The sequence below is a fragment of the Lissotriton helveticus genome (genome assembly GCF_964261635.1).
Source record: "Lissotriton helveticus chromosome 1_1 unlocalized genomic scaffold, aLisHel1.1 SUPER_1_unloc_27, whole genome shotgun sequence".
In the NCBI taxonomy this organism is placed as follows: Eukaryota; Metazoa; Chordata; class Amphibia; order Caudata; family Salamandridae; genus Lissotriton; species Lissotriton helveticus.
In genome coordinates this window covers 1,129,058-1,151,946 of record NW_027611667.1, presented here as the reverse complement: position 1 = coordinate 1,151,946, position 22,889 = coordinate 1,129,058, and positions in this window count along the sequence as shown.

Here is a 22,889-nt window from a genome sequence, read left to right as displayed (position 1 = left end):
CCATTTTTTACAGTCATAAATAAATATTAAGACTCGCTCGTCCTTCGTTTCACTCTTCTTTAGCTTTTCGTTCTTCACATCCCTAAACTACATCTGATCTGATATGACTTGGCTTTAAAATAAAAATTGGCCAGCTGAGTTCAAGTGAAATAGAGGGGACCATTGGTTACCAGAGAAGTACAGCCACTAATGCTATTACAAGTCAAGGTTGACTGTCTTCTCCGTGATAGCCCAAAAAGTAGTTATAAATTAGTAAATGTTCTTGACAGTACAGTGTACTTATACTAGTGTACTGTGTACTACTGTACAGTACATCATACACTCCTTTACGAGCCTACTCAAAAAAAATATAATAAGTAAGTAGTATAATAACTTACCACCATCCGCCGCCGCTGAGCCTTCCCCCCCAGCTCCTCCTGTTGGCACCGCCGCATCCAGAGTGGACCCCTCCGCACTGCTGGCCCCAGCACGGATGGTCATCTGTGCCGCATCAGATGTTGTGACGTCTAGGAAAAACATGTCATATTTTCAGATGCCATACACAACCCCCTATTTTGTCTCGTAATGGAAGGAAATGTTACATAACACATTTTGTATTACTGGGATTGAAAAAATGTTACGGTTTTGGGGAGGGTGTTAACCTTTTAGATGCTTATTCCATTAAATGCTACACTTCTTCTTTTGACAACTGATTAATGCTTGCTTAACGTGCACCATTTTTCTCATTACAGAAAGAAGATTCCATTGCCCTTCAGCCAGACGATTCACCAACTACTACTGAGTCACCACCAGCAGTACTTAAGTACTTTAAAGAAGGTGGGGGCTCACACACAGTTATTCTACTAATTTCCTGTGTCTGTTAGTGTTAACTATTTTTAAGTTTGAGTCATACTAATTTCATTCATGGGAATGTTGTTTAAAGTAAACTTTAACGTCATCTTCATCCATAAGAATACTACGCTATTAAAAATAAAGAAATAATGTTTTCATTTCTCAATTGAAAATAAAAATTAAAAACTAACAAACACTGTGTGGTTTTTGTTCACGAGTGAGTGAGCGGAATGGTTTGAACTACTGCACTTGGCAGTCATGTTTCAGTAACTCAGATAGGCCAGGACTCGGAGGTAGTCTCTCTTCTTCTGTTCTTCTGGGTCGTAAAATCATTGGTCAGACATTCTAGATAGTCGGTCAGGGGAATGGGGGTTCAACTTCTGTTCGGACTGAGGTATGTCGAAAGTCGAACTGCACCTATCATCAACAATGTCCTATTTATCTTGTTCATACTTCTTTGTGTGAAGAATAGTCCCTGAAACAGTAGCGGTATGGGATGTGCTCCTCTCAAATCAAAAAGGCAACTGCTACCTTTTACTTGGTGTAAACAATGACATTTTGTTGTTGGAAATTGTCAAAGCACTTACATTAAGAAGACTGGAATAGACAGCAAGGGCAACCCAGAGGACTGCACTCAGTGCCTAGAGCTATTGCTGTATCAGAGTTTTGTTTCACACCGTTTGCCGAATGGACAAGCTTAGCTACCTACACAGACCGACTCATAATTGTAAATAGTAGTAGCACAGAGAGTGATGGTAGAGGCAGGATAAGAATGTAGAAAGTAGTCCACATTAGAAGAAGATCAAAGACTATTTTGTAAAACATAGAATTATTAGGAACCAGTTTGTAATGAATAGGAGCTGTAAAAGTTAGGGAAGTATAAGTATTAATATAACAATAGAACAACTTACTGGGGCCAGCAGAAGAGCCTGCAAGGGACTGCTCCTGTTCACCTTCTGCCACCGGAGTCTCTGTCGCCGTCGCCTTGCCCCTGGGAGGTCCTGGTGATCATGAAATAATGAAACACAACATGGATGATTGTTTTTTGGGAAATATTTGATTTCTTTGTACTCAATCTAAAATTATGTCAGGGAAACAAATTGCATCTGATCTGGTCAAGTCCCCCATTCACACCTTCATTCATACTACCGTGCTTCCCATTAGACTCACAGACATTCCGCACCCCGCTCCAGATAGGGGCGGTGCCAGAGTTCTTGGAGCGAAAGGCAAAATTCAATTTGCCTGCAAAGAGAACCCCAGGAATTGCTATTAAAAGTTGTTTACTGCAACTACACGGAACCTCATAAGGCCTTCCCACACCTTATGGAAAGCTCCGTCCCCCCCCACCTCAAAGTGCATCTCTCTGGTGGTCTGCGAGGTGCTGCCTGTTTTCTCCCACTGAACAACCAAACAACACATGGCAGAGGCCTTGAGAGGCAGAACTGCCGCGGCCATCCTGTGAGTCTGATGTTAGCTCAGTGCCCCCAAGTCCCCCATTCACACCTTCATTCATACTACCGTGCTTCCCATTAGACCCACAGACATTCCGCACCCAGCTCCAGATAGGGGCGGTGCCAAAGTTCCTGGCGCTCAAGGCAAAATTCAATTCACCTGCGAAGAGAACCCCAGGAATTGCTATTAAAAGCTGTTTACTGCAACGACAAGGAACCTCATAAGCCCTTACCACACCTTATGGAAGGCTCCGCCCCCACCTCAAAGTGCATCTCTCTGGCGGTCTGCGAGGTGCTGCCTGTTTTCTCCCACTGAACGACCAAACAACACATGGCAGAGGCCACGAGAAGCAAAACTGCCGCGGCCATCCTGTGAGTCTGATGTTAGCTCGGTGCCCCCAAGTCCCCCATTCACCCCTCTTTCACACCATTCATAGCCCAGTCCACAGACTGCACACACACTGCAGGCATCCCCGACTATGCCTCTATATATAGCAAAGAGGTGAATGATGTCATAAAGCCTGCGAGACCCAGGGGTGTGATGTAGTACATGATGTCACAAACCTGCCAGGGTCAGGGGTGTGGTGTAGGAGATGACATCACAACCGATTGATGGGAAATGCTGATAACACTCAAGGCTGCCTTTGGGGACCAGTGATACATTATGTTGGTAGATATAGGTCCATCTTTCGCATAACATCACGGAAGCAGAAGATTGAGTGAAGGAAGTCAGTTACAATAATCTTATTATTAAGGTTTCCTGTTTTCTCTTTATTGCATACATGTTAACAGAATCTGTAAAGGCGATGGTGAGATGGGCCTAGTGTACTGCACAGGAATGCACAGCTTGTCATTCTGTTTCTTCCTATCTGCTCTGCCCATTTCACAGGTGTGATTCAGGTATTCAAATGGCAGGGTGGCATCTAAGGGTTAGAAGACACCTTACATCAGTCTTCTGCACTGACTAGCAGAGCCTGGCAGCGGTCTTATGGCTGGGCTCTGAGTCTTCGTCTGTGTTAGCCTGTCTGCTGGCCTGGCCTCCCATAGACTCCTTCTTGTGTAACTACACACGGCTTCAAGAGCATTGCACACACACATGCATTCAATAGAAGGTAGTTCTGGATACCCTGGGGGGTCAAGGTGCACAAGGAATATGTAGTCTTGGGATGTACTGTTTTCTACTCCCAAAATCAAGATACCACACAAAGCTGCTGGCTGCTTCAACCTTAAAAAAATGAATGTTTTGTGCAAGAGGCATTCCAAATGTAGAATTTGCATTCCATACATAGTTCGAACGTTCCAAATTAGAAGCGCTGTTCCAATCTACATTCTAAAGGAATTCTTTCAATTCCAAATTAGAACTCTCATTCCAAACTTAGAACATCCTTTACAAAATAGAACTGTCAATCTTAGAACTCAAATGTTATTTGAGCAAAAAGCCTTGACATTACATCATGCCTTCATTGTGACACCAAAAACACCTTCATTAACTCTATATATACCAAAGAGGTGAATGATGTCATAAAGCCTGCCAGACCCAGGGGTGTGATGTAGTACATGATGTCACAAACCTGCCAGGGTCAGGGGTGTGGTGTAGGAGATGACATCACAACCGATTGATGGGAAATGCTGATAACACTCAAGGCTGCCTTTGCGGACCAGTGATACATTATGTTGGTAGATATAGGTCCATCTTTCGCATAACATCACGGAAGCAGAAGATTGAGCGAAGGAAGTCAGTTACAATAATCGTATTATTAAGGTTTCCTGTTTTCTCTTTATTGCATACATGTTAACAGAATCTGTAAAGGCGATGGTGAGATGGGCCTAGTGTACTGCATAGGAATGCACAGCTTGTCATTCTGTTTCTTCCTATCTGCTCTGCCCATTTTACAGGTGTGATTCAGGTATTCAAATGGCAGGGTGGGATCTAAGGGTTAGAAGACACCTTACATCAGTCTTCTGCACAGACTAGCAGAGCCTGGCAACGGTCTTATGGCTGGGCTCTGAGTCTTCGTCTGTGTTAGCCTGTCTGCTGGCCTGGCCTCCCATAGACTCCTTCTTGTGCAACTACACACGGCTTCAAGAGCATTGCACACACACATCCATTCAATAGAAGGTAGTTCTGGGTACCCTGGGGGGTCATGGTGCCCAAGGAATATGTAGTCTTGGGATGTACTGTTTCCTACTCCCAAAATTAAGATATCACACATAGCTGCTGGCTGCTATCCTCCCTAGCAGCAAGTCCAGTATATTCGGGCTATGATACCGATGTTTCAGCCTCCATCCCGGTGTTCGGTGAGAATGACCCTGAGGCTGCTGGGCCTCATGGCCTCCTGTATCCTGCTGGTGCATCATGCCAGATGGCATATACGTGCTCTGCAGTGGGACCTGAAGTTCCAGTGGGCGCAGCACCAGGGGATCTTTCCGATGATGTTCAGATTTCAGAGGGGACTGCAAGTCAGTTGCAGTGGTGGTTCACGAACCAGGATTGGGTCAACATCAGATCCCTCTACCTTCCCCAACCTGAGTTCACAGTAGTGACAGATACGTCACTCCTGGGTTGGGGCAGCCATATGGGAATGGTGGAGAGCAAAGACCTCTGGTCTCTGGCGGAGTCCAGGCACCACATCAACCCTCTGGAGCTCTGGGCAATTCGTCTTGCACTGAAGGCATTCCTTCTTTCTGTCAAAGGAAGATTGGAGCAGATGTTCACGGACAACACCACCGCCATGTGGTACTGCAACAAACAGGGCAGGGTGGGGTCGTGGACCCTATGTCAAGAGGCTCTTCGCCTTTGGACATGGCTGGAACATCAGGGCATATCTCTGGTGGTTCAACACTTAACAGGTTCACTGAACGCAAGGACGGACAAACTCAGCCGCCAGTGCATGATGGATCACAAATGGCATCTTCACTCAAAGGTCGTGCTAGGTCTCTTTCAGTAGTGGAGAGAGCCTTGTTTAGATCTATTCGCCACAGAAGAGAACGCTCAATGTCAGCAGTTCTGCGTGTTAGAGTTTCCAAAGCGGCTCTCGCTCTGCGACCCTTTTCGTCGTGAGTGGAGTTGCGGCCTCCTGTACCACTTCTGCCAAGTTTGCTGAAGAAGATCAGACGCAATCAGTCCCAAGTCTGGTACCCTGAGCTCTTGAGCATGGCCATCGATCCTATTGTTAACAGATTTCTGAAGTGCATTACTCATCTCTTTCCTCCTTCTCCTTTCGTAATGCCCTAGTGGGATTTGACCTCACTAATCTTATGTGTGCTCCCTTTGAGCGCCTACATAATTGTCCTCTTCGCCTCCTTAGAAGACTGCTTTTTTGCTTGCCATCACCTCTGCTTGCAGGATGAGTGAGCTTCAGGCTTATCTTCCAGACCTCCCTTTCTTGCTGTCCATCCGAACAAAGTAGTCCTCCGTGTAGCCCTCTTTTCTGCCCAAAGTGATTGCCTCTTTCCACATAGGTCTGACCATCAGATTACCTACCTTCTTCCCACCTCTGCTATGTTTTTCTCTGCCAGGCGCACAACATATAGACTGTTCACACACTTTCTGTAGTATGCTTTGTTCTGGGCAGATAAACTCTAATCCCCACTCTACTTCTATCCTCGTGTTAGTGCAGCCCGATGTAAACAGTAATTGTAATGTATTTAGATTTACATAACACTTACTACCCCATACGAACTTTGAAGCGCTTTTTCGGCGAGTAGCAAACTACTCTAGGATCCAAAAATGATTAGTAATGAATTAGTATAGGGAAATATAAAATGTATATGAGAGCTGGACATGTTGGTCTGTTAGTTGGGTTAAAAAAGATTTTGGGGGGATAGAAGAGGGAAGGTTTTGCATTTATATATCGCTTGTTACCCCTGATGAAGTGTTGAAGTGCTTTTCGGCGAGTAGCATGCTACTCCAGATCCCAAAAAGATGAATATACAGAACAATTATGGTGGGGAGGTTGTTTTATTGTATACACACAACTGTACACAAATTAATAAAGTTCCGTTGTAAAGTTGTATCCAAGAGGCAAGTATAGTTTCCGATAATATTGTATACAATACTGATAAGTTTTAAGTTGGCTTGCCATCAAGACTGATGCCCCGTAATGTTGATGCAAAGTCATCTGTGCTGGAGTATCTTAGACTCTTGTTGAATTGTACCATCCACCTTGTAGGTACTGCTATTTGTATCAGGTCCACGTTGTAGGCAGACACAAACGCCTAAATTGTGCACTATTTATATTAAGCATAATAAGCATAATGTAAGTGAGCAGATGACTGTAAGCACTGTACAAGCTGTATTAGGTGCTTAGAAGTAGAGTGACATAGAGGGCAATAAACACTCACTAAATCTTATTTATTATTATTAACAGTCCTCATGAGACCGTACAATTTAATACGATGTACAAATAGCCCATTGGGTAACAGTTCAGGCATCATCTGGGGATTACATATCCGAGAAACACAAGTGTCCTTCATGAATACAAATTGACTCCTCCTCCAAGGACTGCACTGTATTATTGACAAGGGCGAAAAGGCAAACAAGCAGTCAGGAGGCGCACTGATTGTATACCCCCCACCTGACAGGATGGTGACAGACCCCGACCACCTGCAGGGGAAACATGCCACCTCACTTAATAGCTGCCAGACGCTTTACTATGTAAGCAGACTGGTGGTTTACAACTGCGCCTATGTTGGGGCACCACATGTTTTTTCCAGCATAATCTGGTGTGCTCCCCCCTGTGTGGGATGATAGCACCCACTGAAAACTGCACCGTTGTGTAGTCTGGGACAGTGCACCTTCCATGTAATTCTGAACTGGGCCTTTAAATACGGTACTATTTTGTGTGCCTATTTAATTCAGGTATACAAAGAATGTGGTACTACTTGTATACTAGGGTAGGACAAGGAAGATGGAATTTCTATGGTGGCAGAAATGTTTTTGCCAAAGTGCTTTATGCCCTAAACACTCTCCCGTACCCTGAACATAATGAGATTACGTAGAACACACCTCTGCGTGCCTAATCCGGCCATTTGCATTTCAAGACCAGTGATTAATGTGGCTTTATCAAGTTTAAAGCCATTAGGCGTTTCCGACCAGTCTGATACTTGCATATGGAAAAGATGAGTCATTTGAACCTAAAGATAGATAAACATATTCATAGGTCATGATTTATGTCTGCATCTAATATAAAACTGTAAATTAAGTGTGAAGTTAAAGGCAACCGCTAATCGAGCTGCATTTGTACATAGGCCTTCCTATATTATGATATCTATTCCTGCTTGTCTTTAATTGTAATGAATACTTTAATACCCAGGCATGAAGTCATCGTCCAGCTGTTTAGATAATCCACCTGTCTCGCCACCTCTTCCCCACTGCATCCTTAACCAGTGGCATAGCCAGTGTGCCCTGGGCCCCTAGGCAAGAAAGGAAATGTGACCTCTGCCGTTTATTTGGACTGTGGAAAACAGCAATAATCATTGTTCTGTGGGCCCCTCAGGCCTCTGTTTGAACTGTGACAAACAGCAGTTATCAGGGTTCAGTGGGCCTTTAAGGCGTCTGGGACCTGGTACCACTGCACCTGCTGCACTAATGGGAAGCTAAGCCCCTGCCCTTAACAGCTTCTATTCTAGCCCTACTGGAGAATCGAAACAGCCAAGTACTGATCTGGCCATATATGCAGGCATGCAGCCGCCTCTTCCTCTGAAGGGATTTAAGTCGCATGAAAGCAGCATGCGGGAAACAACCATTTTCTGAGGTAAAGTCAACCAACACCTCGTCTGTTCCAACCTGAAACCATTTAAAACCAGGGACGAAAAAACGGTTCATCGTCATCCCTTGCTTATCAGAAGGGTAAAACAGATTCATCTAACATTACAGTGTACCACATAACAAATTGTGATTCTGTTTACAAATTAAAACTAGCATGCATATAGAAAGGGGAGCCTTTGGCCAAAATAGCCATTTTCCCTACCCATACTTTTAACACATCTTATACAAAAAATGCTAATTACATTGTCATTCGAAAATAGTCATTAGCGCCTACTCATAACCAAATGCCATTTAGAATTGTCTTTCACTTCAAGCTTTCAAAGGTAAATTGATATAAAAGCAGTATTGAATTGTTTGACGTTGTGTACTTTATAGCATCAATTTTATATGACACACCATAGAAAAAAGGAGTTGTTTATATATACTAAACCTCCCGAAACGTTTGATTAACCAGTTATAAAGTCACATCTAGCTTAGTTAGTTTATAGTCTTCTTTTTTTTTTAATAGTAATTATTTCACATTTTTACTGAATATGCATGGCTAAACACTTATAAGGTCCCAAAGGCGAGACCTATTGGCTATGACAATGCTTGTTATTGATTGAGTTCATTGAGCGGCAGAACTTTTGATTAAGTCCTGAAGAATGCCGCAAACACCTCTTTGGAGGGTTAAATGGCTGAAACATGTTGACCTCTTATTGACTCTAACAGTGCATATATATTTCTCCCACAGTGTCCTGTTTTTAATCCTGGCACAAGGGCGTACAAATAATGGAAACCACATACCCTTTAGCAAGTTTTAACTTTCACTCTGCTGCCCCCACTACCCTGAGCTCATTATTGTGGTATTTAGTATACCTTTCTCTATAACAAAATATGCCTGAACTCCTCCCTCTCAGTGAGGGGGTTGTATCACGGTGCAAGGAGATTCCCAATAAGGAAGCATGCCAACTATGGTGGGTGAGGGAAATCGTCCTTTTAAAGGGATATTTCATCTTAGCTAGGTCTTCATTTGCAACAGTAATCCTCAGAGACCCAAGGGTTTCTTGAATGTTGTAGAAATGCATTTTTACCCCTTCATTGTACGTTCAAGCACAGACCATTGCATGAAATGTTGTGATCTATGTAGGAAAAATACTCTGTGCACTGACAAAATGTGTTAAAATAACAGAAAGTTGATAATCGCATTTAATAACTTCTCATACCTGGATTTATCAAGAAGAGAAGTCTGTTAATTCCAGCATATTTTTGATACCACAAGGTATAAGAAATTAGGGGATCTTTATCTGATATCTTTATCAGTAAATTATCTGAAATTATTGAACATAAACTTTTCCAAGTATTATTTCTAAAGATTAAGGAATTGGTCTTTTCTAAACTAACCCCAGTGCGTATGACTACAATAACCACCTCTCTCAAATCAATATTGTGCTTGTTTTAATGAGAAAGCTAAATGATCTAGGAGAAACCAGGAACTGGCGTCAGTATTTTTCTTAGGAAGCTTAAAGTTATAGAGTGAAAACACTTTTTAGAATGCCCCGAAAATTTTGATAAATATATTTCAATATGTTTGACAAAAAGAATAGGTAAATTTCATGACAATATTGAAATGGGAACTAACAGGAATAAATATTTACACAACATTACAAAAATATTAGAGACTAAATTTCAGCAATATAGGAAATACTGAGGTTCATGTACTAATAATCCATTTGGTAAAAAGTGGTTGCTTGTAGAGTCAGCACACTACTTTGTCTGTGATAGCTTTTAAATGAAGTCATTTCTTAATGCACCCCATTTTACTTTCAGATTCACAAATGTCCCCTTGGGTTACTACCTCCTGTTACTGTTTTTCAGTCCACATATGGTTTCAAAGCTCAATACATACCTTAACAATGTATTCAATATTCAGAAGGGAAACTATTAACATTCCCCTTCCAAATTCGGAATTGTTAAATGGGCTTAGTACATTTCAAAAAGGGGTTTAGCATTTGCAAACTCTGTGAATTACTGATCCAGTGGATTTTTTTAACAATAAAACATGAGGCCATTTTTCTCAATTCCCTCCAAATTAAGTTTGCTAATAATGTTAGTTGAATAATAACCGGTGCATGTACCTATTTAGTGTTAGTGTTGCTTCAGATCAAATAAAAACCATCACACATAACTGTTACACAATACTTAAAGACAGAATTTCTGACATCCAGCGTTAATGTTTTGTTAGATATATTTGCAAATGTTGTCACTTGTACAGGAAAGCAGCTAAAGCAGTCTCTGGACATAAAATAGGTTGTAATCATAATCTTTAGATACATTTTCTGAGTTTCAGGAACAATGTGTGTCTTCTGGGTTTACTCTAAACCACTATAATAAACATATTCAATGCTTTGAGATTTGATCTGTGTGTACTGGTTTCTATTGCAGACAACAATCTAGATTTAGACCAAGGATCAATTCCACCCATGGCTTTTAAAATCTATTTATCAATGATCTCTATTAGTGTTATCGCAACTAAAACTGCAATAGAAATGATCTGAGAGATGGACCTTCAAGTATTATGCTCAGTCAATTTATTGAACAAACTATGGAGTTAAAATCTGAATAGATTAGATCCACAAGCATTGCCTGACCACTGGATTTTACATCAATAGATTACTTATCAGCACATTTTCTCTAAGTACAATTCAGTCATCTATTTTTTGCGGAGCTCGTGCTGGGTCTGTTAGAACTCTTTAAAAAATATGACATTTAAATGTCCCAAAAAATCAGGAATTCTAGTTTCAAACCAAACGATGCCCTTCTGTTCCTACATTTTATTGTGTACCATGATTCAGAAATGGCATGTTTTTGCTTTTGGAGGTAAAATTCTAAACATATTTATTGTTGTTGCCAGCCGAAACATTATCACTAATTGGGAAGATAACAACAAATGGTCTTGTGATGCTTGCTGTAATGGGAAGTGTTTAATCAAAAAGTGGATGGAATTCAAGTTTAAGAGACAATTTTACAAAAGTGTATGGATGTTGTATATATTTCAAATTGTTGATCTCCAAAATGGCCTAAATCAATATATTGAATTGAAATTCAAGTTTATCATTTGAATCCTATTGTTGAAAAAGATGTGATTTTGAACCCCATGAGGTGGTTCCTTTCCAGAAAGCATTCAGGTTGTAATCATGAGTCAAATAAGGCTTAGGAGGATACAATATTCAAATTGAATTCTAATTACATATGAAATGTTCATTGTTCAATATATTTCTCTTAGTATTTTAATGTGAGGACTTTATTGCCTAAGCAAAATAATTAGTATTTGTTTTTCTATATGTAGGAAGCATTACATTAATGAAATCACTGTATCCTACCTTCTTTGTTTCCTTTCCTGTTCTTTATGAACCTTTCTATTGTTGAACTTTAAAGATTGCCCGAAATTAGGAATTGTGCTCTACATACCTTTGCTGTGTTACAGTATGTTGATTTTTATGTAATACTTTTGTCTCTTATGTGTATGGCAACTGATGTTTTGTTTTGCTTTAATAATCAGCTTATGTTTATTACGTTTTATTATTCAATAAAATGTTTCAAACACAACAAATGGTAGTTGATATGTATTTACAACTGCAGCATTTTTATTGTATGCAGTTTCAAAGGGGCCAAAAATATGGTCTGTGGGATGACGGAGGACCACATTGGCATCAGCAGGGAGAGGTTTGGGCAGGTGATTGGGGGTACATGTAAGGTTGGAAGTAGGGGGAACAAAGCATGTACATTGTGTTCGCTGTGACTCCTAGAGTTATTGTGACGGATACCATGCTACCCTGAAAATGAATCCCCTAGTGATTATTATCAACAAACTTTATTCGGTTTTTATAAAAGAAAAACATCTTCCAAGTTACAGATTGACAAATATAATATGTCCAAGTTAATCAGAACACAAGATAAAAAGTCATGAATTACAGCAGTAGCATTTTGCGTCTGTGAGATCTCAATGAATGCCGTCATCAGAATCAGTAGCCGCTGGGGACAACACAGTGCATGGGCCGTTACTGGTTCAAGCAAAGTATTAACATCCGTTGGCATGACTGATGGGAGTGTGAGACATGTGTCTAACACGCATTCTTCTCTGCATAGCAGGCAGCGTAGAACAGGTAGGATGCAATCTTGCCAAATTGGTCTGAATGACAGAAACCGTGTGGTATTTAATTCTCTTAGACGAGGTAGTCCCAACATTTGGACGATGCGCTCACGACACTTCGTTGCTAGTAGAGTTGTCTCCATGGAGAACTAGGTGTCGTTTGTGAAATGACTTGCCATATCGCAGCAATAGGAGCAAAAATGGTATTCCTGCAGCGAGTCCCAAAATGAGAGGCAATCCGCCAAACACAGAGTGCACAAAGTTTGGAAATATTACTAGGACTGCTTCAAAAGGTGCTAACAGTCCAGAAAATACGGTCTTAAATACATGTACAATACCACTCGTATCAGACATGTTTAAGATACGACTTAACATTTCTGAGAAATGTATAGGGCAATTTGTAGTTAAGAGGGCATGTAATTCTGCAGAAGTCCTTGTGACTTGCAGATCATAGGTTTCTTTGGCCGAGGTCAGTGGCACAGTTTTTTTTTAAAATAATGGCTTTCATTCTGCTTAAGGTATCAATTTGTATAGAAGAGATGTTCAGTGAAGGCCAAAGTGGCGACTCCCAGCTGTCTTGGTTTTAGGAAACAATACTTGCATACAGCAAGTGACCCTGGCTGACACAGTTACTAGATATGGTCTGCCTGGCAACATGCCACAGCAGCCGCGATCATTCAACGTAAGGTAACTCCCATTCGAGAGTTGTCCAAAAATTGGATCAATCACCGCGGCTGGTGAACCTTGCAGGTGGCAGGATAAGTTTTTAGAGGAACTATTGCAGGCCCCGTGTAAGTTTATACCCTGACATAGGAGAGAACCGCTTGGTACATTTTCACAATTTTCCCCGCTAAGAAACACTTCACTACCCCCACTCCAACATCTGTATGTGTATGGCAATTCCCAGGATGTCTTGATGTATTCTTTACCCAACCTTTTAGATGTGCCTGCTGGTATATGTTGTAGGCAATATTGAAAATAGAAAATTGTAACAGGCAGAGTGATTGCTCCATGTATAATCCATTCCATAACTGGCTTTTCAGCGACAGTAATTGGCAATATTTCCAGTTTTTCAATTCTCAGCACCGTATTGTCTGCTCCCCTTTTTGCCAATTTGATCTGTTTATCAGTGAGATTGAATTCTGAAAACAGTGACATAGTATAGCCTGAATTAAGGTTTTGCAACGTCCAGCCTAATAGCATGATAGAACGTAATTGCGACTGACCATGTTGCAACATGACCAAGTCCTGTTCCATGATGTCTATGGCAGAAGACACTATGCTACATAAAGAATATATCCTAGACCACAGAGTTGTTAACTCATTGTCAACCACAGAGAGAGATTTCTCAAAATTAATACGATCAATTTCTCGTATTCGTTCTACAGTCTCTGCTTGCGTAATTTTCCATGCTTCATTATAAGCAGCAAAGATACCAGCATATATAAAATGTTTATGACGTGATGTTCTTGGTCCTAGCAACAATTCCCTAAGATCAGCGCCATCTTTAAATAAAGATAAGTCTTGCTTTACTTCCTTAAGTGTAGATCTACGTATCCAATCAAGGCAAAGTTTCCCTACACTGTATGTTGTTACTATTCCTGGATGCTGTCTTTGAACATATCTTGGTTCTGGCCTAATGAATGTGAACGCCTTTGTTTTATTCAGGAATCTATCTTGACAGTTGTTTGTGTCTGTGGGCCAGATCAACCATTTATTCCAATCTGGATCTGTTCTGTTGTGATGCAAAATAGTATGTACGTCGACTCCCCCCTCTGAAGTGTTATCACCAACAGGTGTAGGTGTAGGTATAGACGGATTGTTCAAGTCCTTTATCTTGGCTAACCCAAGACAAGACATCTGTTGGACAGTGTCATTCAAAAACATAATTTGCTCAGGGATGATGTGTAGGAGAGTAGGGTCTCCTATCCTATGGTCACCCAATTTTCTTTTTGCTTCACTGGTTTTCGATTTAATGTGGCTGTGGGCCTGCTAATAAGACCCACAGCCCTGCTGTTCTCTCTCTAAATTCACAACCATGCACTTTAGGTACATCACCAATTGGGATTGGGTCACCTTATGAGCCCATGTACAGAGTACTATAGGTACCCAGGGCATAGGTGCATCCAAGTGCAGCATATCTTTTGCCACCCCTGGCTGGCCATCCAAACTGACACAACTGGCTGATCACTCAGCTGGGGCAAGGTCGTGTAATCACCCCTTGCTTAGATATAGTATACCTATGTCTAACCTTATATCTGGACACATATACACCTATAAGTCACTCCTATGGCCGGCCTTAACAATCCTGGAGGCAGAGTTCTTGGGTTTATGTGAGATGGTGCTCTAGCATGAGCTGAGCCTGTCTGCAGCTTTCGGATCCATGTCCTTATAGCTGTTCTGGGATATTGCCATACCATATACTCTTAAGGGCATTATAATCCTCGCGGTTAGATGCTATCTTTTGGTTGGCTTTATCAAATCATGTAATTTAAGGTGTCATACGCTTTGGAATACTACCCCCTCGCCAGTTCTGGCGACGGGGGTAGCATTCCACCCTTCTAAAGGGAGAAAACATGTTACTAACCTTAATCCCGGTTAAAGTTAACCAGAGCCTCAGCATCACAAAATGAATGCTGCTGCCACAGACACAAGTCTGGCCTCCTGCTGCTGACCTAAACTCTGGCAGGGGAGGCCTGGACAATAGGTTTCCTGTCACAGGGAGGTGCTAGCACCACCCCAGACAGGAGATAGTGGATTGGGGCAGGGAGGGCTGAATGAAACCAGACACTGCCTGGGGCACACAAGGTGTCCCATGCATAGCCCAGTTCAAACCAGTGCTGGGGCACTCCAGCCCCAGCTCTGGCGCGAAACTGGACAAAGGGAAAGGGGTGTAGCCACCCCCTTCCTGGGTCCCACCCATAGGAGGGACCTAGCAGGTAATCCAGCCCCTTGATTTGGAATAAAGGTAGGAGCTCTGTCCATAGACTTTAGATAATCCTGACTGAAACTTTGAAACGGAACTCTGGACCCTTCGACATCCTACTCGACGTAGAAGACTGAAGAATCTCCCTTGTGGTCAAGGAGTGACCACCCTGTGCAAGCAGGCACCATCAAGCGCTCAACGGTTTGCTTATCGTTGCTCCCGCCGGAGCTCGAACAACAGAGCTGAAGAACCGGGCCTTATGGGTCCAGCGGTGCAGGGCACGCCTAAAATCTATGGGTTCACCTGCCTTGTCGGACAGAGACACGAGACACTCCATTAGGCATAGAAAACCAGGTTTATTAGCTGCAGCTAAGCACAGTTGTCCCAGAAGTACAGAGTAAGTTCTCAGGAGACTGCCACTTTACTTCGTGGAGCACAATCTTTTATGGCACACATATTTACAACATATACTCCCAATACAAACAATGGTAACCAATAGGAAAAGTTGGAAAACAAGCTATCAAGTGTCCCAAATACGCTTTTCTTTCAGGCCCTGTGTGTTACCCATCCCCACAAGTTAATCAGTGCTAGTGCCTACAATCCAATTTGCAGGTGGCGGGACGTATTCGTATGCCTCAAAGGATAGTTGTGTAGCAAGAGAATACACGAAGAGAATAGCGAAAGCCAATCGGATAAGATAAAGTAAGGGAAGAATTGGGAAAGCCAAACAGTCAGTCGAGACAGGGATCAATCAGCCTAGACATGGATTAGTGGACTCGGTCAGACCCTGACATCGGTTTCGTAAACGAGGGCAGGGGATTACTTTTTAACAGAAAGACACGTAGCAGCTGGAAAGGGAAAAACACTCCGTTCGCCGTGTCGCCTGAGTGAGGGCAACACAAAATGGCGACAGGACCCAAAATGGCGGCCGCATAAGGTGAAGTCGGAAACCGAAGAACCTCAGAGCCTGACAAGAACCGGACTTCCAGACATCCAACAGCCCGATCCACAGCAAAGCTGAGACCCGTGGATGTGACGTGAGACATGGGACCGGCCATCTTGGAAAGCCAGCGAGGTGCTTTCTGTGCAGCTCCTGAGGCACCCTCGAAGCTGTGCATTGGGGATTGAGAAGCCCCAGCCCCGAGCAGCTTTTGTACCGAAGATCACCTCTCCATACTCACCGAGTGCTGCGTGGGGCCCTTTTGCATTTTCCTGCTCGACACGTCTGTCCGGTCATTTGCCCGTTGGCTAGTGGCCTCTGTGACGACGAACCTTCAAATTTTCAACGCTGGTCCGGTTGCTCCAGACTGGCCCTTGCTCCCCTGAAAAGGAGCAGCCCATCAGACCTTGCTGGTCTGATCCAGAAGCCATCTTCGATTCCTGCGTGGGTTGCATTTGCCAAGGCCTGTTGACTCCGAATCGAGAACCAACACCGCCGACAGCGAGAGCCTTAGTGGGACAGTCCGCGTCCACCACCTGGTTGTCGTTGACACCTCTTGGTCCACGTGGCAGCGGAGACAAGCTTCACGACATCATCTGATTGCAACCCGACATCACCTGGTTCCTTCCTGGTCACTGGCTAGTGACCCAGACTCTGTCCCCTCTGCTTTCAGGTACTCTACATCTTCGATCCACCCTTGGATCCAACCGGACTCTTCTCTCCTGGTCGCCTGCAGCATCTTTTCTCCAAGGCTCCATAGAGCTCCACGACGACACCCGACACACTTTGACACCTATGCACCCGCTTCCTGTGGGTGAGGTAACGCGAGTACTGCGGTGCTCCTGTAGAGATTTACATCCCTAGTGTCCTAGTTTTAAGTGGTTAAGTTCTAGTCCAGTCGGAAGACTTCCAAATCTGCAACTTTCTAACATTACGCACCCATAGACTTCTATAGGTACACATGTGTGCATTTAGACACTGCACCCGCATCCTGTGGGCCTCCTGCTCCCTAACTGCTGTTAGTCCAGTGTAGCCCCAGCGATTCCCAAGGCCCTAGGCCTTACCATTATTCGTGACGTGGTTCTTATACCACTATTTTAGTATATGGTTTTAGGGGCCACCAGGGCCTATCCATATTTGTGCAACTTATTGTATGTTATATTAAGTTACTTGGTATGTGCTTGTGCCTCTGCCCTCATAAAGAGTTCAGAGGATTGATTTAGAAATAAATACATATATATTTTTAATATATAACCGGTGTGGTGTCCTTTCATTTGGTATTAAAGGGATTACATAATGGTAAAACAGCTTGCTTCACATGCCCTCTTGAGTTTAGCCTAGGATTGCTTTTGTCCATGCTACCACTAGGATAGCTGGTCTATAAGGTTGACTTTACAACCATCACCATAAGGGTTGTTTGGACTGGTGCAAGGTGCTCACTAGAATAGTGAACATCATATACCAGGCCAACTTCTCACATGATGCAGGATCTAAATAAAGCTTCTATCCCCTGCACTTGCCAATCTTTTGTGCCCCAGACAGTTTTTGTCTCAATGTTGTCTTTCCAAGATTCAAAACCTAGTGAAGACAGTTGATCATAAAAGGCTGTAGAGTAAATTTGCTTGGTATTTGTTAACATACTTTTCATTCCTGTTTTTGTTTACATTTTTAAAGTGAAATGATTCCGGATTGGATACATTGAACCCTGAAAAGTACGGACATTTTCTTAAAAATGTTTTTTAGCTACCCTTTGGTGGCGTAGGACAATGTTCCCATTGGTTATACATTAATACATTTCTAGGATTTGCATATTTGTGCAAGAAATAATGACCATCGTGATTATAACAATACATTTGTTCATAATGTGATGAACCTTCTAAGTATTCATGATTTGTAAAGTCTGACATCATATTATTAACAGTTTCGAAGTCCCAATCATCAGAAAAGTTACTAGATGAAACAAAGTCATTCAAGGAAATCTTGAACTGGTGTGGAATCTTCAACTGCTCTGACGGGCCAAGCATGTCATAATTAGTTCTGTCCCAAGCTATACTCCCTGTTATAGGAACGGCTGTGATGTCTCTTTGTTCACGATGGGATGATTTGTGTGGCTTGAGAAGTAAGTTGATGTGCTTGCTTGCTGTGTCCATTGTGACATATCTTCCATTTATCAGCATTCCCAAAGTTATTACCAGAGTCAACCAAAGTAGTTGAAAAAGCACACCCAACACAATCCAAAGTTCAATCCATGGTGAAACCAAATAAGTCTTTTCCAGGTGATGAAAAAGGTCTGTTGCTTGTTCTTTCAAAGATCTTTTTACTGGCGCAGTTTTAGGTTCGCTTGGTTCCTCGATAAATGTATCAAAGTTAATGAAATAGCCAGAGGCAGTTCTGTCAATTGTTGGGATTGCATCGGGATTCGTTGAAATCGCTGGAACCTCAGGATTACTTGTACCATTTGTGTAGTCAGATGCTACTTTATTGTAGACAGGCGTTTCTTGACGAACTGTTATTTGGGTTTCAAGAGGTACAAGTTCCATAGCTTTGTTGCTTAGTCCTTCATTTCGCACTGCAGATTCTTCAGAGGTAATGAGTCTCTCAGTTTGAATCTCTTGGATAGTAGCCATAGCTGGGCGTCTGCTACATTGGCGGAGTCCACTTGCCCTACTGCTTATGATCGGCCACATGAGGTGGTTTGACCAGGTTGATAGACACGAACCTGCTCTCTTTTTTTCCAGCAAGGGGCGGCAGTAATACTGTTCTTGATCCATGGATTGCTAGGATAGGTACTGGTTGTCAGTAAGAAAGCCCAAATTCCTTCTTGTCCACGATCTTTTCTCTGACCAGATCACCAAGCATTGGGATCAAGAAAGGCCTTGCTGGGACGGTCGGTTTCTCTTCAGTGGTGGTTGGCTTCAGGAACACGTTACTATGTTTCCTTCTTATTTCATTTAAGTCCTGTAAGACAGCCAAACTATCTTTGATATCAAAGAGTTTTTGGTCTACCATTGAAGCCTGACAATCGAGGTCCGCTACTAACATTCTGGTCCCAAACAAGACTTCATATGGAGAGATACCCCCTAGAGAACTTCTTGGCAGATTGTTAAGACTACATTGGACACTTATTAGATGTTTGACCCACCCGTCACCCGAACCGAATACCCTAGCTGTTAAAGATTGCTTTATGTCCCATTTTTTTCTCGCCACTACCGAATTTCCCTCAGTATGGAATGAACTAGAGTACCGCAATGCAACGCCCAGATTTGCCATGGCCTCCTTGTAAGCTCGAGAGCTAAACGCAGGACCCTGGTCAGAATGTAGAGTGCCGACTGAGTTTGTGCCGATAAAGACTCGCAAACCTTTTATAACAGTTTGAGCATCAGCCGAGCGCCTAGGCCACATCCAAATGAATCTTGAACACGAATCCACTGTGATCATGATATGTTTATAGTTGCCATCCCTCTGTAAGGGACTGCAGTTCCAGGTAAACGCAAGCTAATGGTTTATCTGAAATCAACAGGGGCATCTGCGCAGGATGTTTCAGAGTAGAGACTTTCATCTTTTGGCATATTTCACCATCCAAAACATAGTGTTCGAGGCATATGAGCTGCAGAGACTACACTGTGCATTAGATCGCCACCTGGTGTTGGGCTCGGATGATTGCATGTTGTTGTCGTCTTGGAAGAAGTCTTTTGTAGTCACGAGATAGGTGACTCCTCCCTTGGACGATAGTGCGCATGGGCATCAGCTCCATCCTTAGATTGGTTTTTTCCGCCACTGGGTTCGGATGAACTTTTTCCGCTCCGGCTCGACATCTACTTTTCAAGTACCTCGAAGCTCAAAAACTTATTAAAACTTCCCCTAACTACCTTCGATATCGACTAACATCGTTTTCGACTCCATCAGCTCGATTCCGGTCATCGACACAGGCCATTGGGCCTATCCACGCCACGAGGCCTACACCTCATGGAAAGGACGCCATTCAAGAAATGCCCCGTGTGTGGAGCAAAGTTTCCATGCAGTGACCACCACGAGGTCTGTAACCTGTGCTTATCGCCAGAACACGACGAATCCAGCAGTACAGCCTGCGCGTCCTTTCGATCCAAGAAAACCATCCGAGATCGGAGGGCCTGTCGACACGACATGCAGAGATCATCTCCGGAATCGGTGGATATCTTCGACGAGGAGGTTCCACTCGTTCCTGAAGAGGATTCCGATGATCTCCAAATCGAGGCGGACGATTCAGATGACTCCATACATCGGGTCAGCGCGTGAGTACTACTGCCCCTGCACCACACACAGCACCCAAACCGAAGGCAAAGGTCAACACTCCGTCTCCTGGGCCCAGTCGAGACCGAAAAATCACTTCGAAAGCCCAGCCATCGAGCCCGGCTCCAAAGAAAATAAGAAAGCCTTCCGGCAGCTCCTTACCGAGCAAGCCGCACGTGCCGATCCCACCAGCTCCATCGGCAACGAAACCGAAAGAAGTCTCTGCTCCGTCGACTTCCAAAGACAAAGGTGTGAAGCCAGCATCTGACGCCTCGAAGCCGACGAGACCAGCTTCCACTCCGAAGCCATCACCTTCGGTATCAAAACCGTCAAATTCTGATTCCGATGCACCCAAGCGCTTGAAATAGCCTACCACACCGAAAACAACACCTTCGGTGCCGAAAACTACGTCAAAGGACACTGTAACACCTCCTAAGGCTAAAGACAAGCAGCAACCTCGTTTACAAACTGTCCAGAACTGTGCAGCCCGTACACTGCTTCAAATCCCACGACGTACCTCGGCTAAGGCCGGCATCAGAGGTCTACACTGACTTCCAGTTAGGCAGAGAGTCGAATTTAAGTCCCTTTGTATCACCCATCGAGCCTTTTGGAGGACAGGCCCTCCTATTAATCACTCTCTTGTCACTCGTTATCACCCCACAAGACAACTGAGATCATCTATCTCCTTCCTAGCCATGGTTCCCAAGATTAGAATCGCCAGATGCGGAGGTCGAGCTTTCTCGTTCAACGCACCTAGACTCTGGAACTCCCTCCCTCTCCATCTCCGGGCAGAGCCCAACCTGCTGACTTTCCATAAACACCTAAAGACTCTGCTTTTCTCACATCCGGACTAATCCATCTGTGTCCGTTCCTGCTCACGACTCTGTTAGCGCTAGGACGCCTGAGGGTAACTACCGCGCTCTACAAATTCTCTTTCTATTCTATTCTATTCTATTCTATTCTATTGGATCCGCAAAAATTGGCGCCGACAAAGGTTACACAAGGAGAAGAACTTTTCCAACCTGATCCTCTGCAAAAGAAGATCTACATTGACCCAAAGACAGGTGATGTATCTACTATATCACACAAGAAGAGGAAGGCAGATACAACACCCACAACTGTAGTACCTGCCAAGAAGAAGGAATCTGCCACATCTCCTATGCACCCTTCTTCTCCTATACTTCCTTCCCCTTCATCCCCTGTTCCTCTTAACAATTCACCACAGATTTCCCCTTCACAGTCTCCTCTTCTGCCTTCACACTCACCTCAAAATGATGATGAGTATAGTTTAGGAAGAGGGATAGACCCAGATGAGCCTTTCCCATACCCTATAGATGATACAGACTGGGAGTACCCGAACCCACAGGATGCACCAGATATTCCTGACCCACAGTCATACCCATCAAAACCTTCTTCCTCAGAAGATAATATTAGTTTTGGACACCTGCTGAACAGAGCTGCCATTTACCAGGGAGTCACTATGCACTCTGATGAGGCAGAGGAAGATTTTCTTTTAGACACATTTTAACAATCGCAAAGGTCTGTTCAAATTCTTCCTATGATTAAAGGGGTCATCAAACACGCTCCAGAGATATTTAAAGACCCTGTACGTACTAGGATCCTAAACCCTAGAAATGAGAATAAATATAGGCCTGCACCTGAATATCCAGCCTACTTTAAAGGACAACTACCATTAGATTCACTAATTGTATCAAATGCTAGGAAAAGGGCAACTTCACAAATGTCAGGTGAGACACCCCCACCTGACAAAGAATCTTAAGTAATAGATGCTTCAGGCAAAAGAATAGCGGTGCAAGCTTCGAACATATGGCGTATAGCTAACACACAAGCCCTCCTTTCAAGATATGATAAGGCTCATTATGATCAGTTAGAGAAAGCACTGGAACTTCTACCTCACCAATATAAGGCGCAGGCAAACAACCTTATACAAGAAGGCAAGCTAATTTCCAATACCTCAATCAAGTGTGCACTTGATGTGGCAGACACTGCATCCAGAGCTGTCAACACTTGTGTCATACTTACTATAGCCATGTCTGAACTGGGGTGGCTGAGTGAACTAAAGAATGGTGATGGATTAAACCCAGATCAGTTGACTGGGGGTGAGTGTTTGATTTGTTCAAACGCTCCGTCCATCATCCCCTTTTGTATCGCTTTGTTCGCCCTAAGTGTGGCAGGGTATGCTCAGAGGCTACGCATTTCAGGATTTAAACAGGAAGTGCAAACTACCATTTTAAATCAACCATTTGATCAAAAACAATTGCTCGGACCAGAGGTAAACACAGCACTTGAAAAGATGAAGAAGGATACAGATACTGCCAAATCTATGGGAGCTTTACAGTCCACACAAGCTAAAAGTTCCTTTCATCGCTCCTTCTACAGAGGAGGCTCCAAACAGTCTGGAACAGACAATACAACATCCTTTCAAACAAACACACAAACATCCTCTAACAAAGGATATTTTAGAGAAGAATATAGAGGATTCAACAACAAAGGATGAGGTTGGGGTAACAACAATAATCGAACCTCCTCCAACACAAAACAGTGACTTT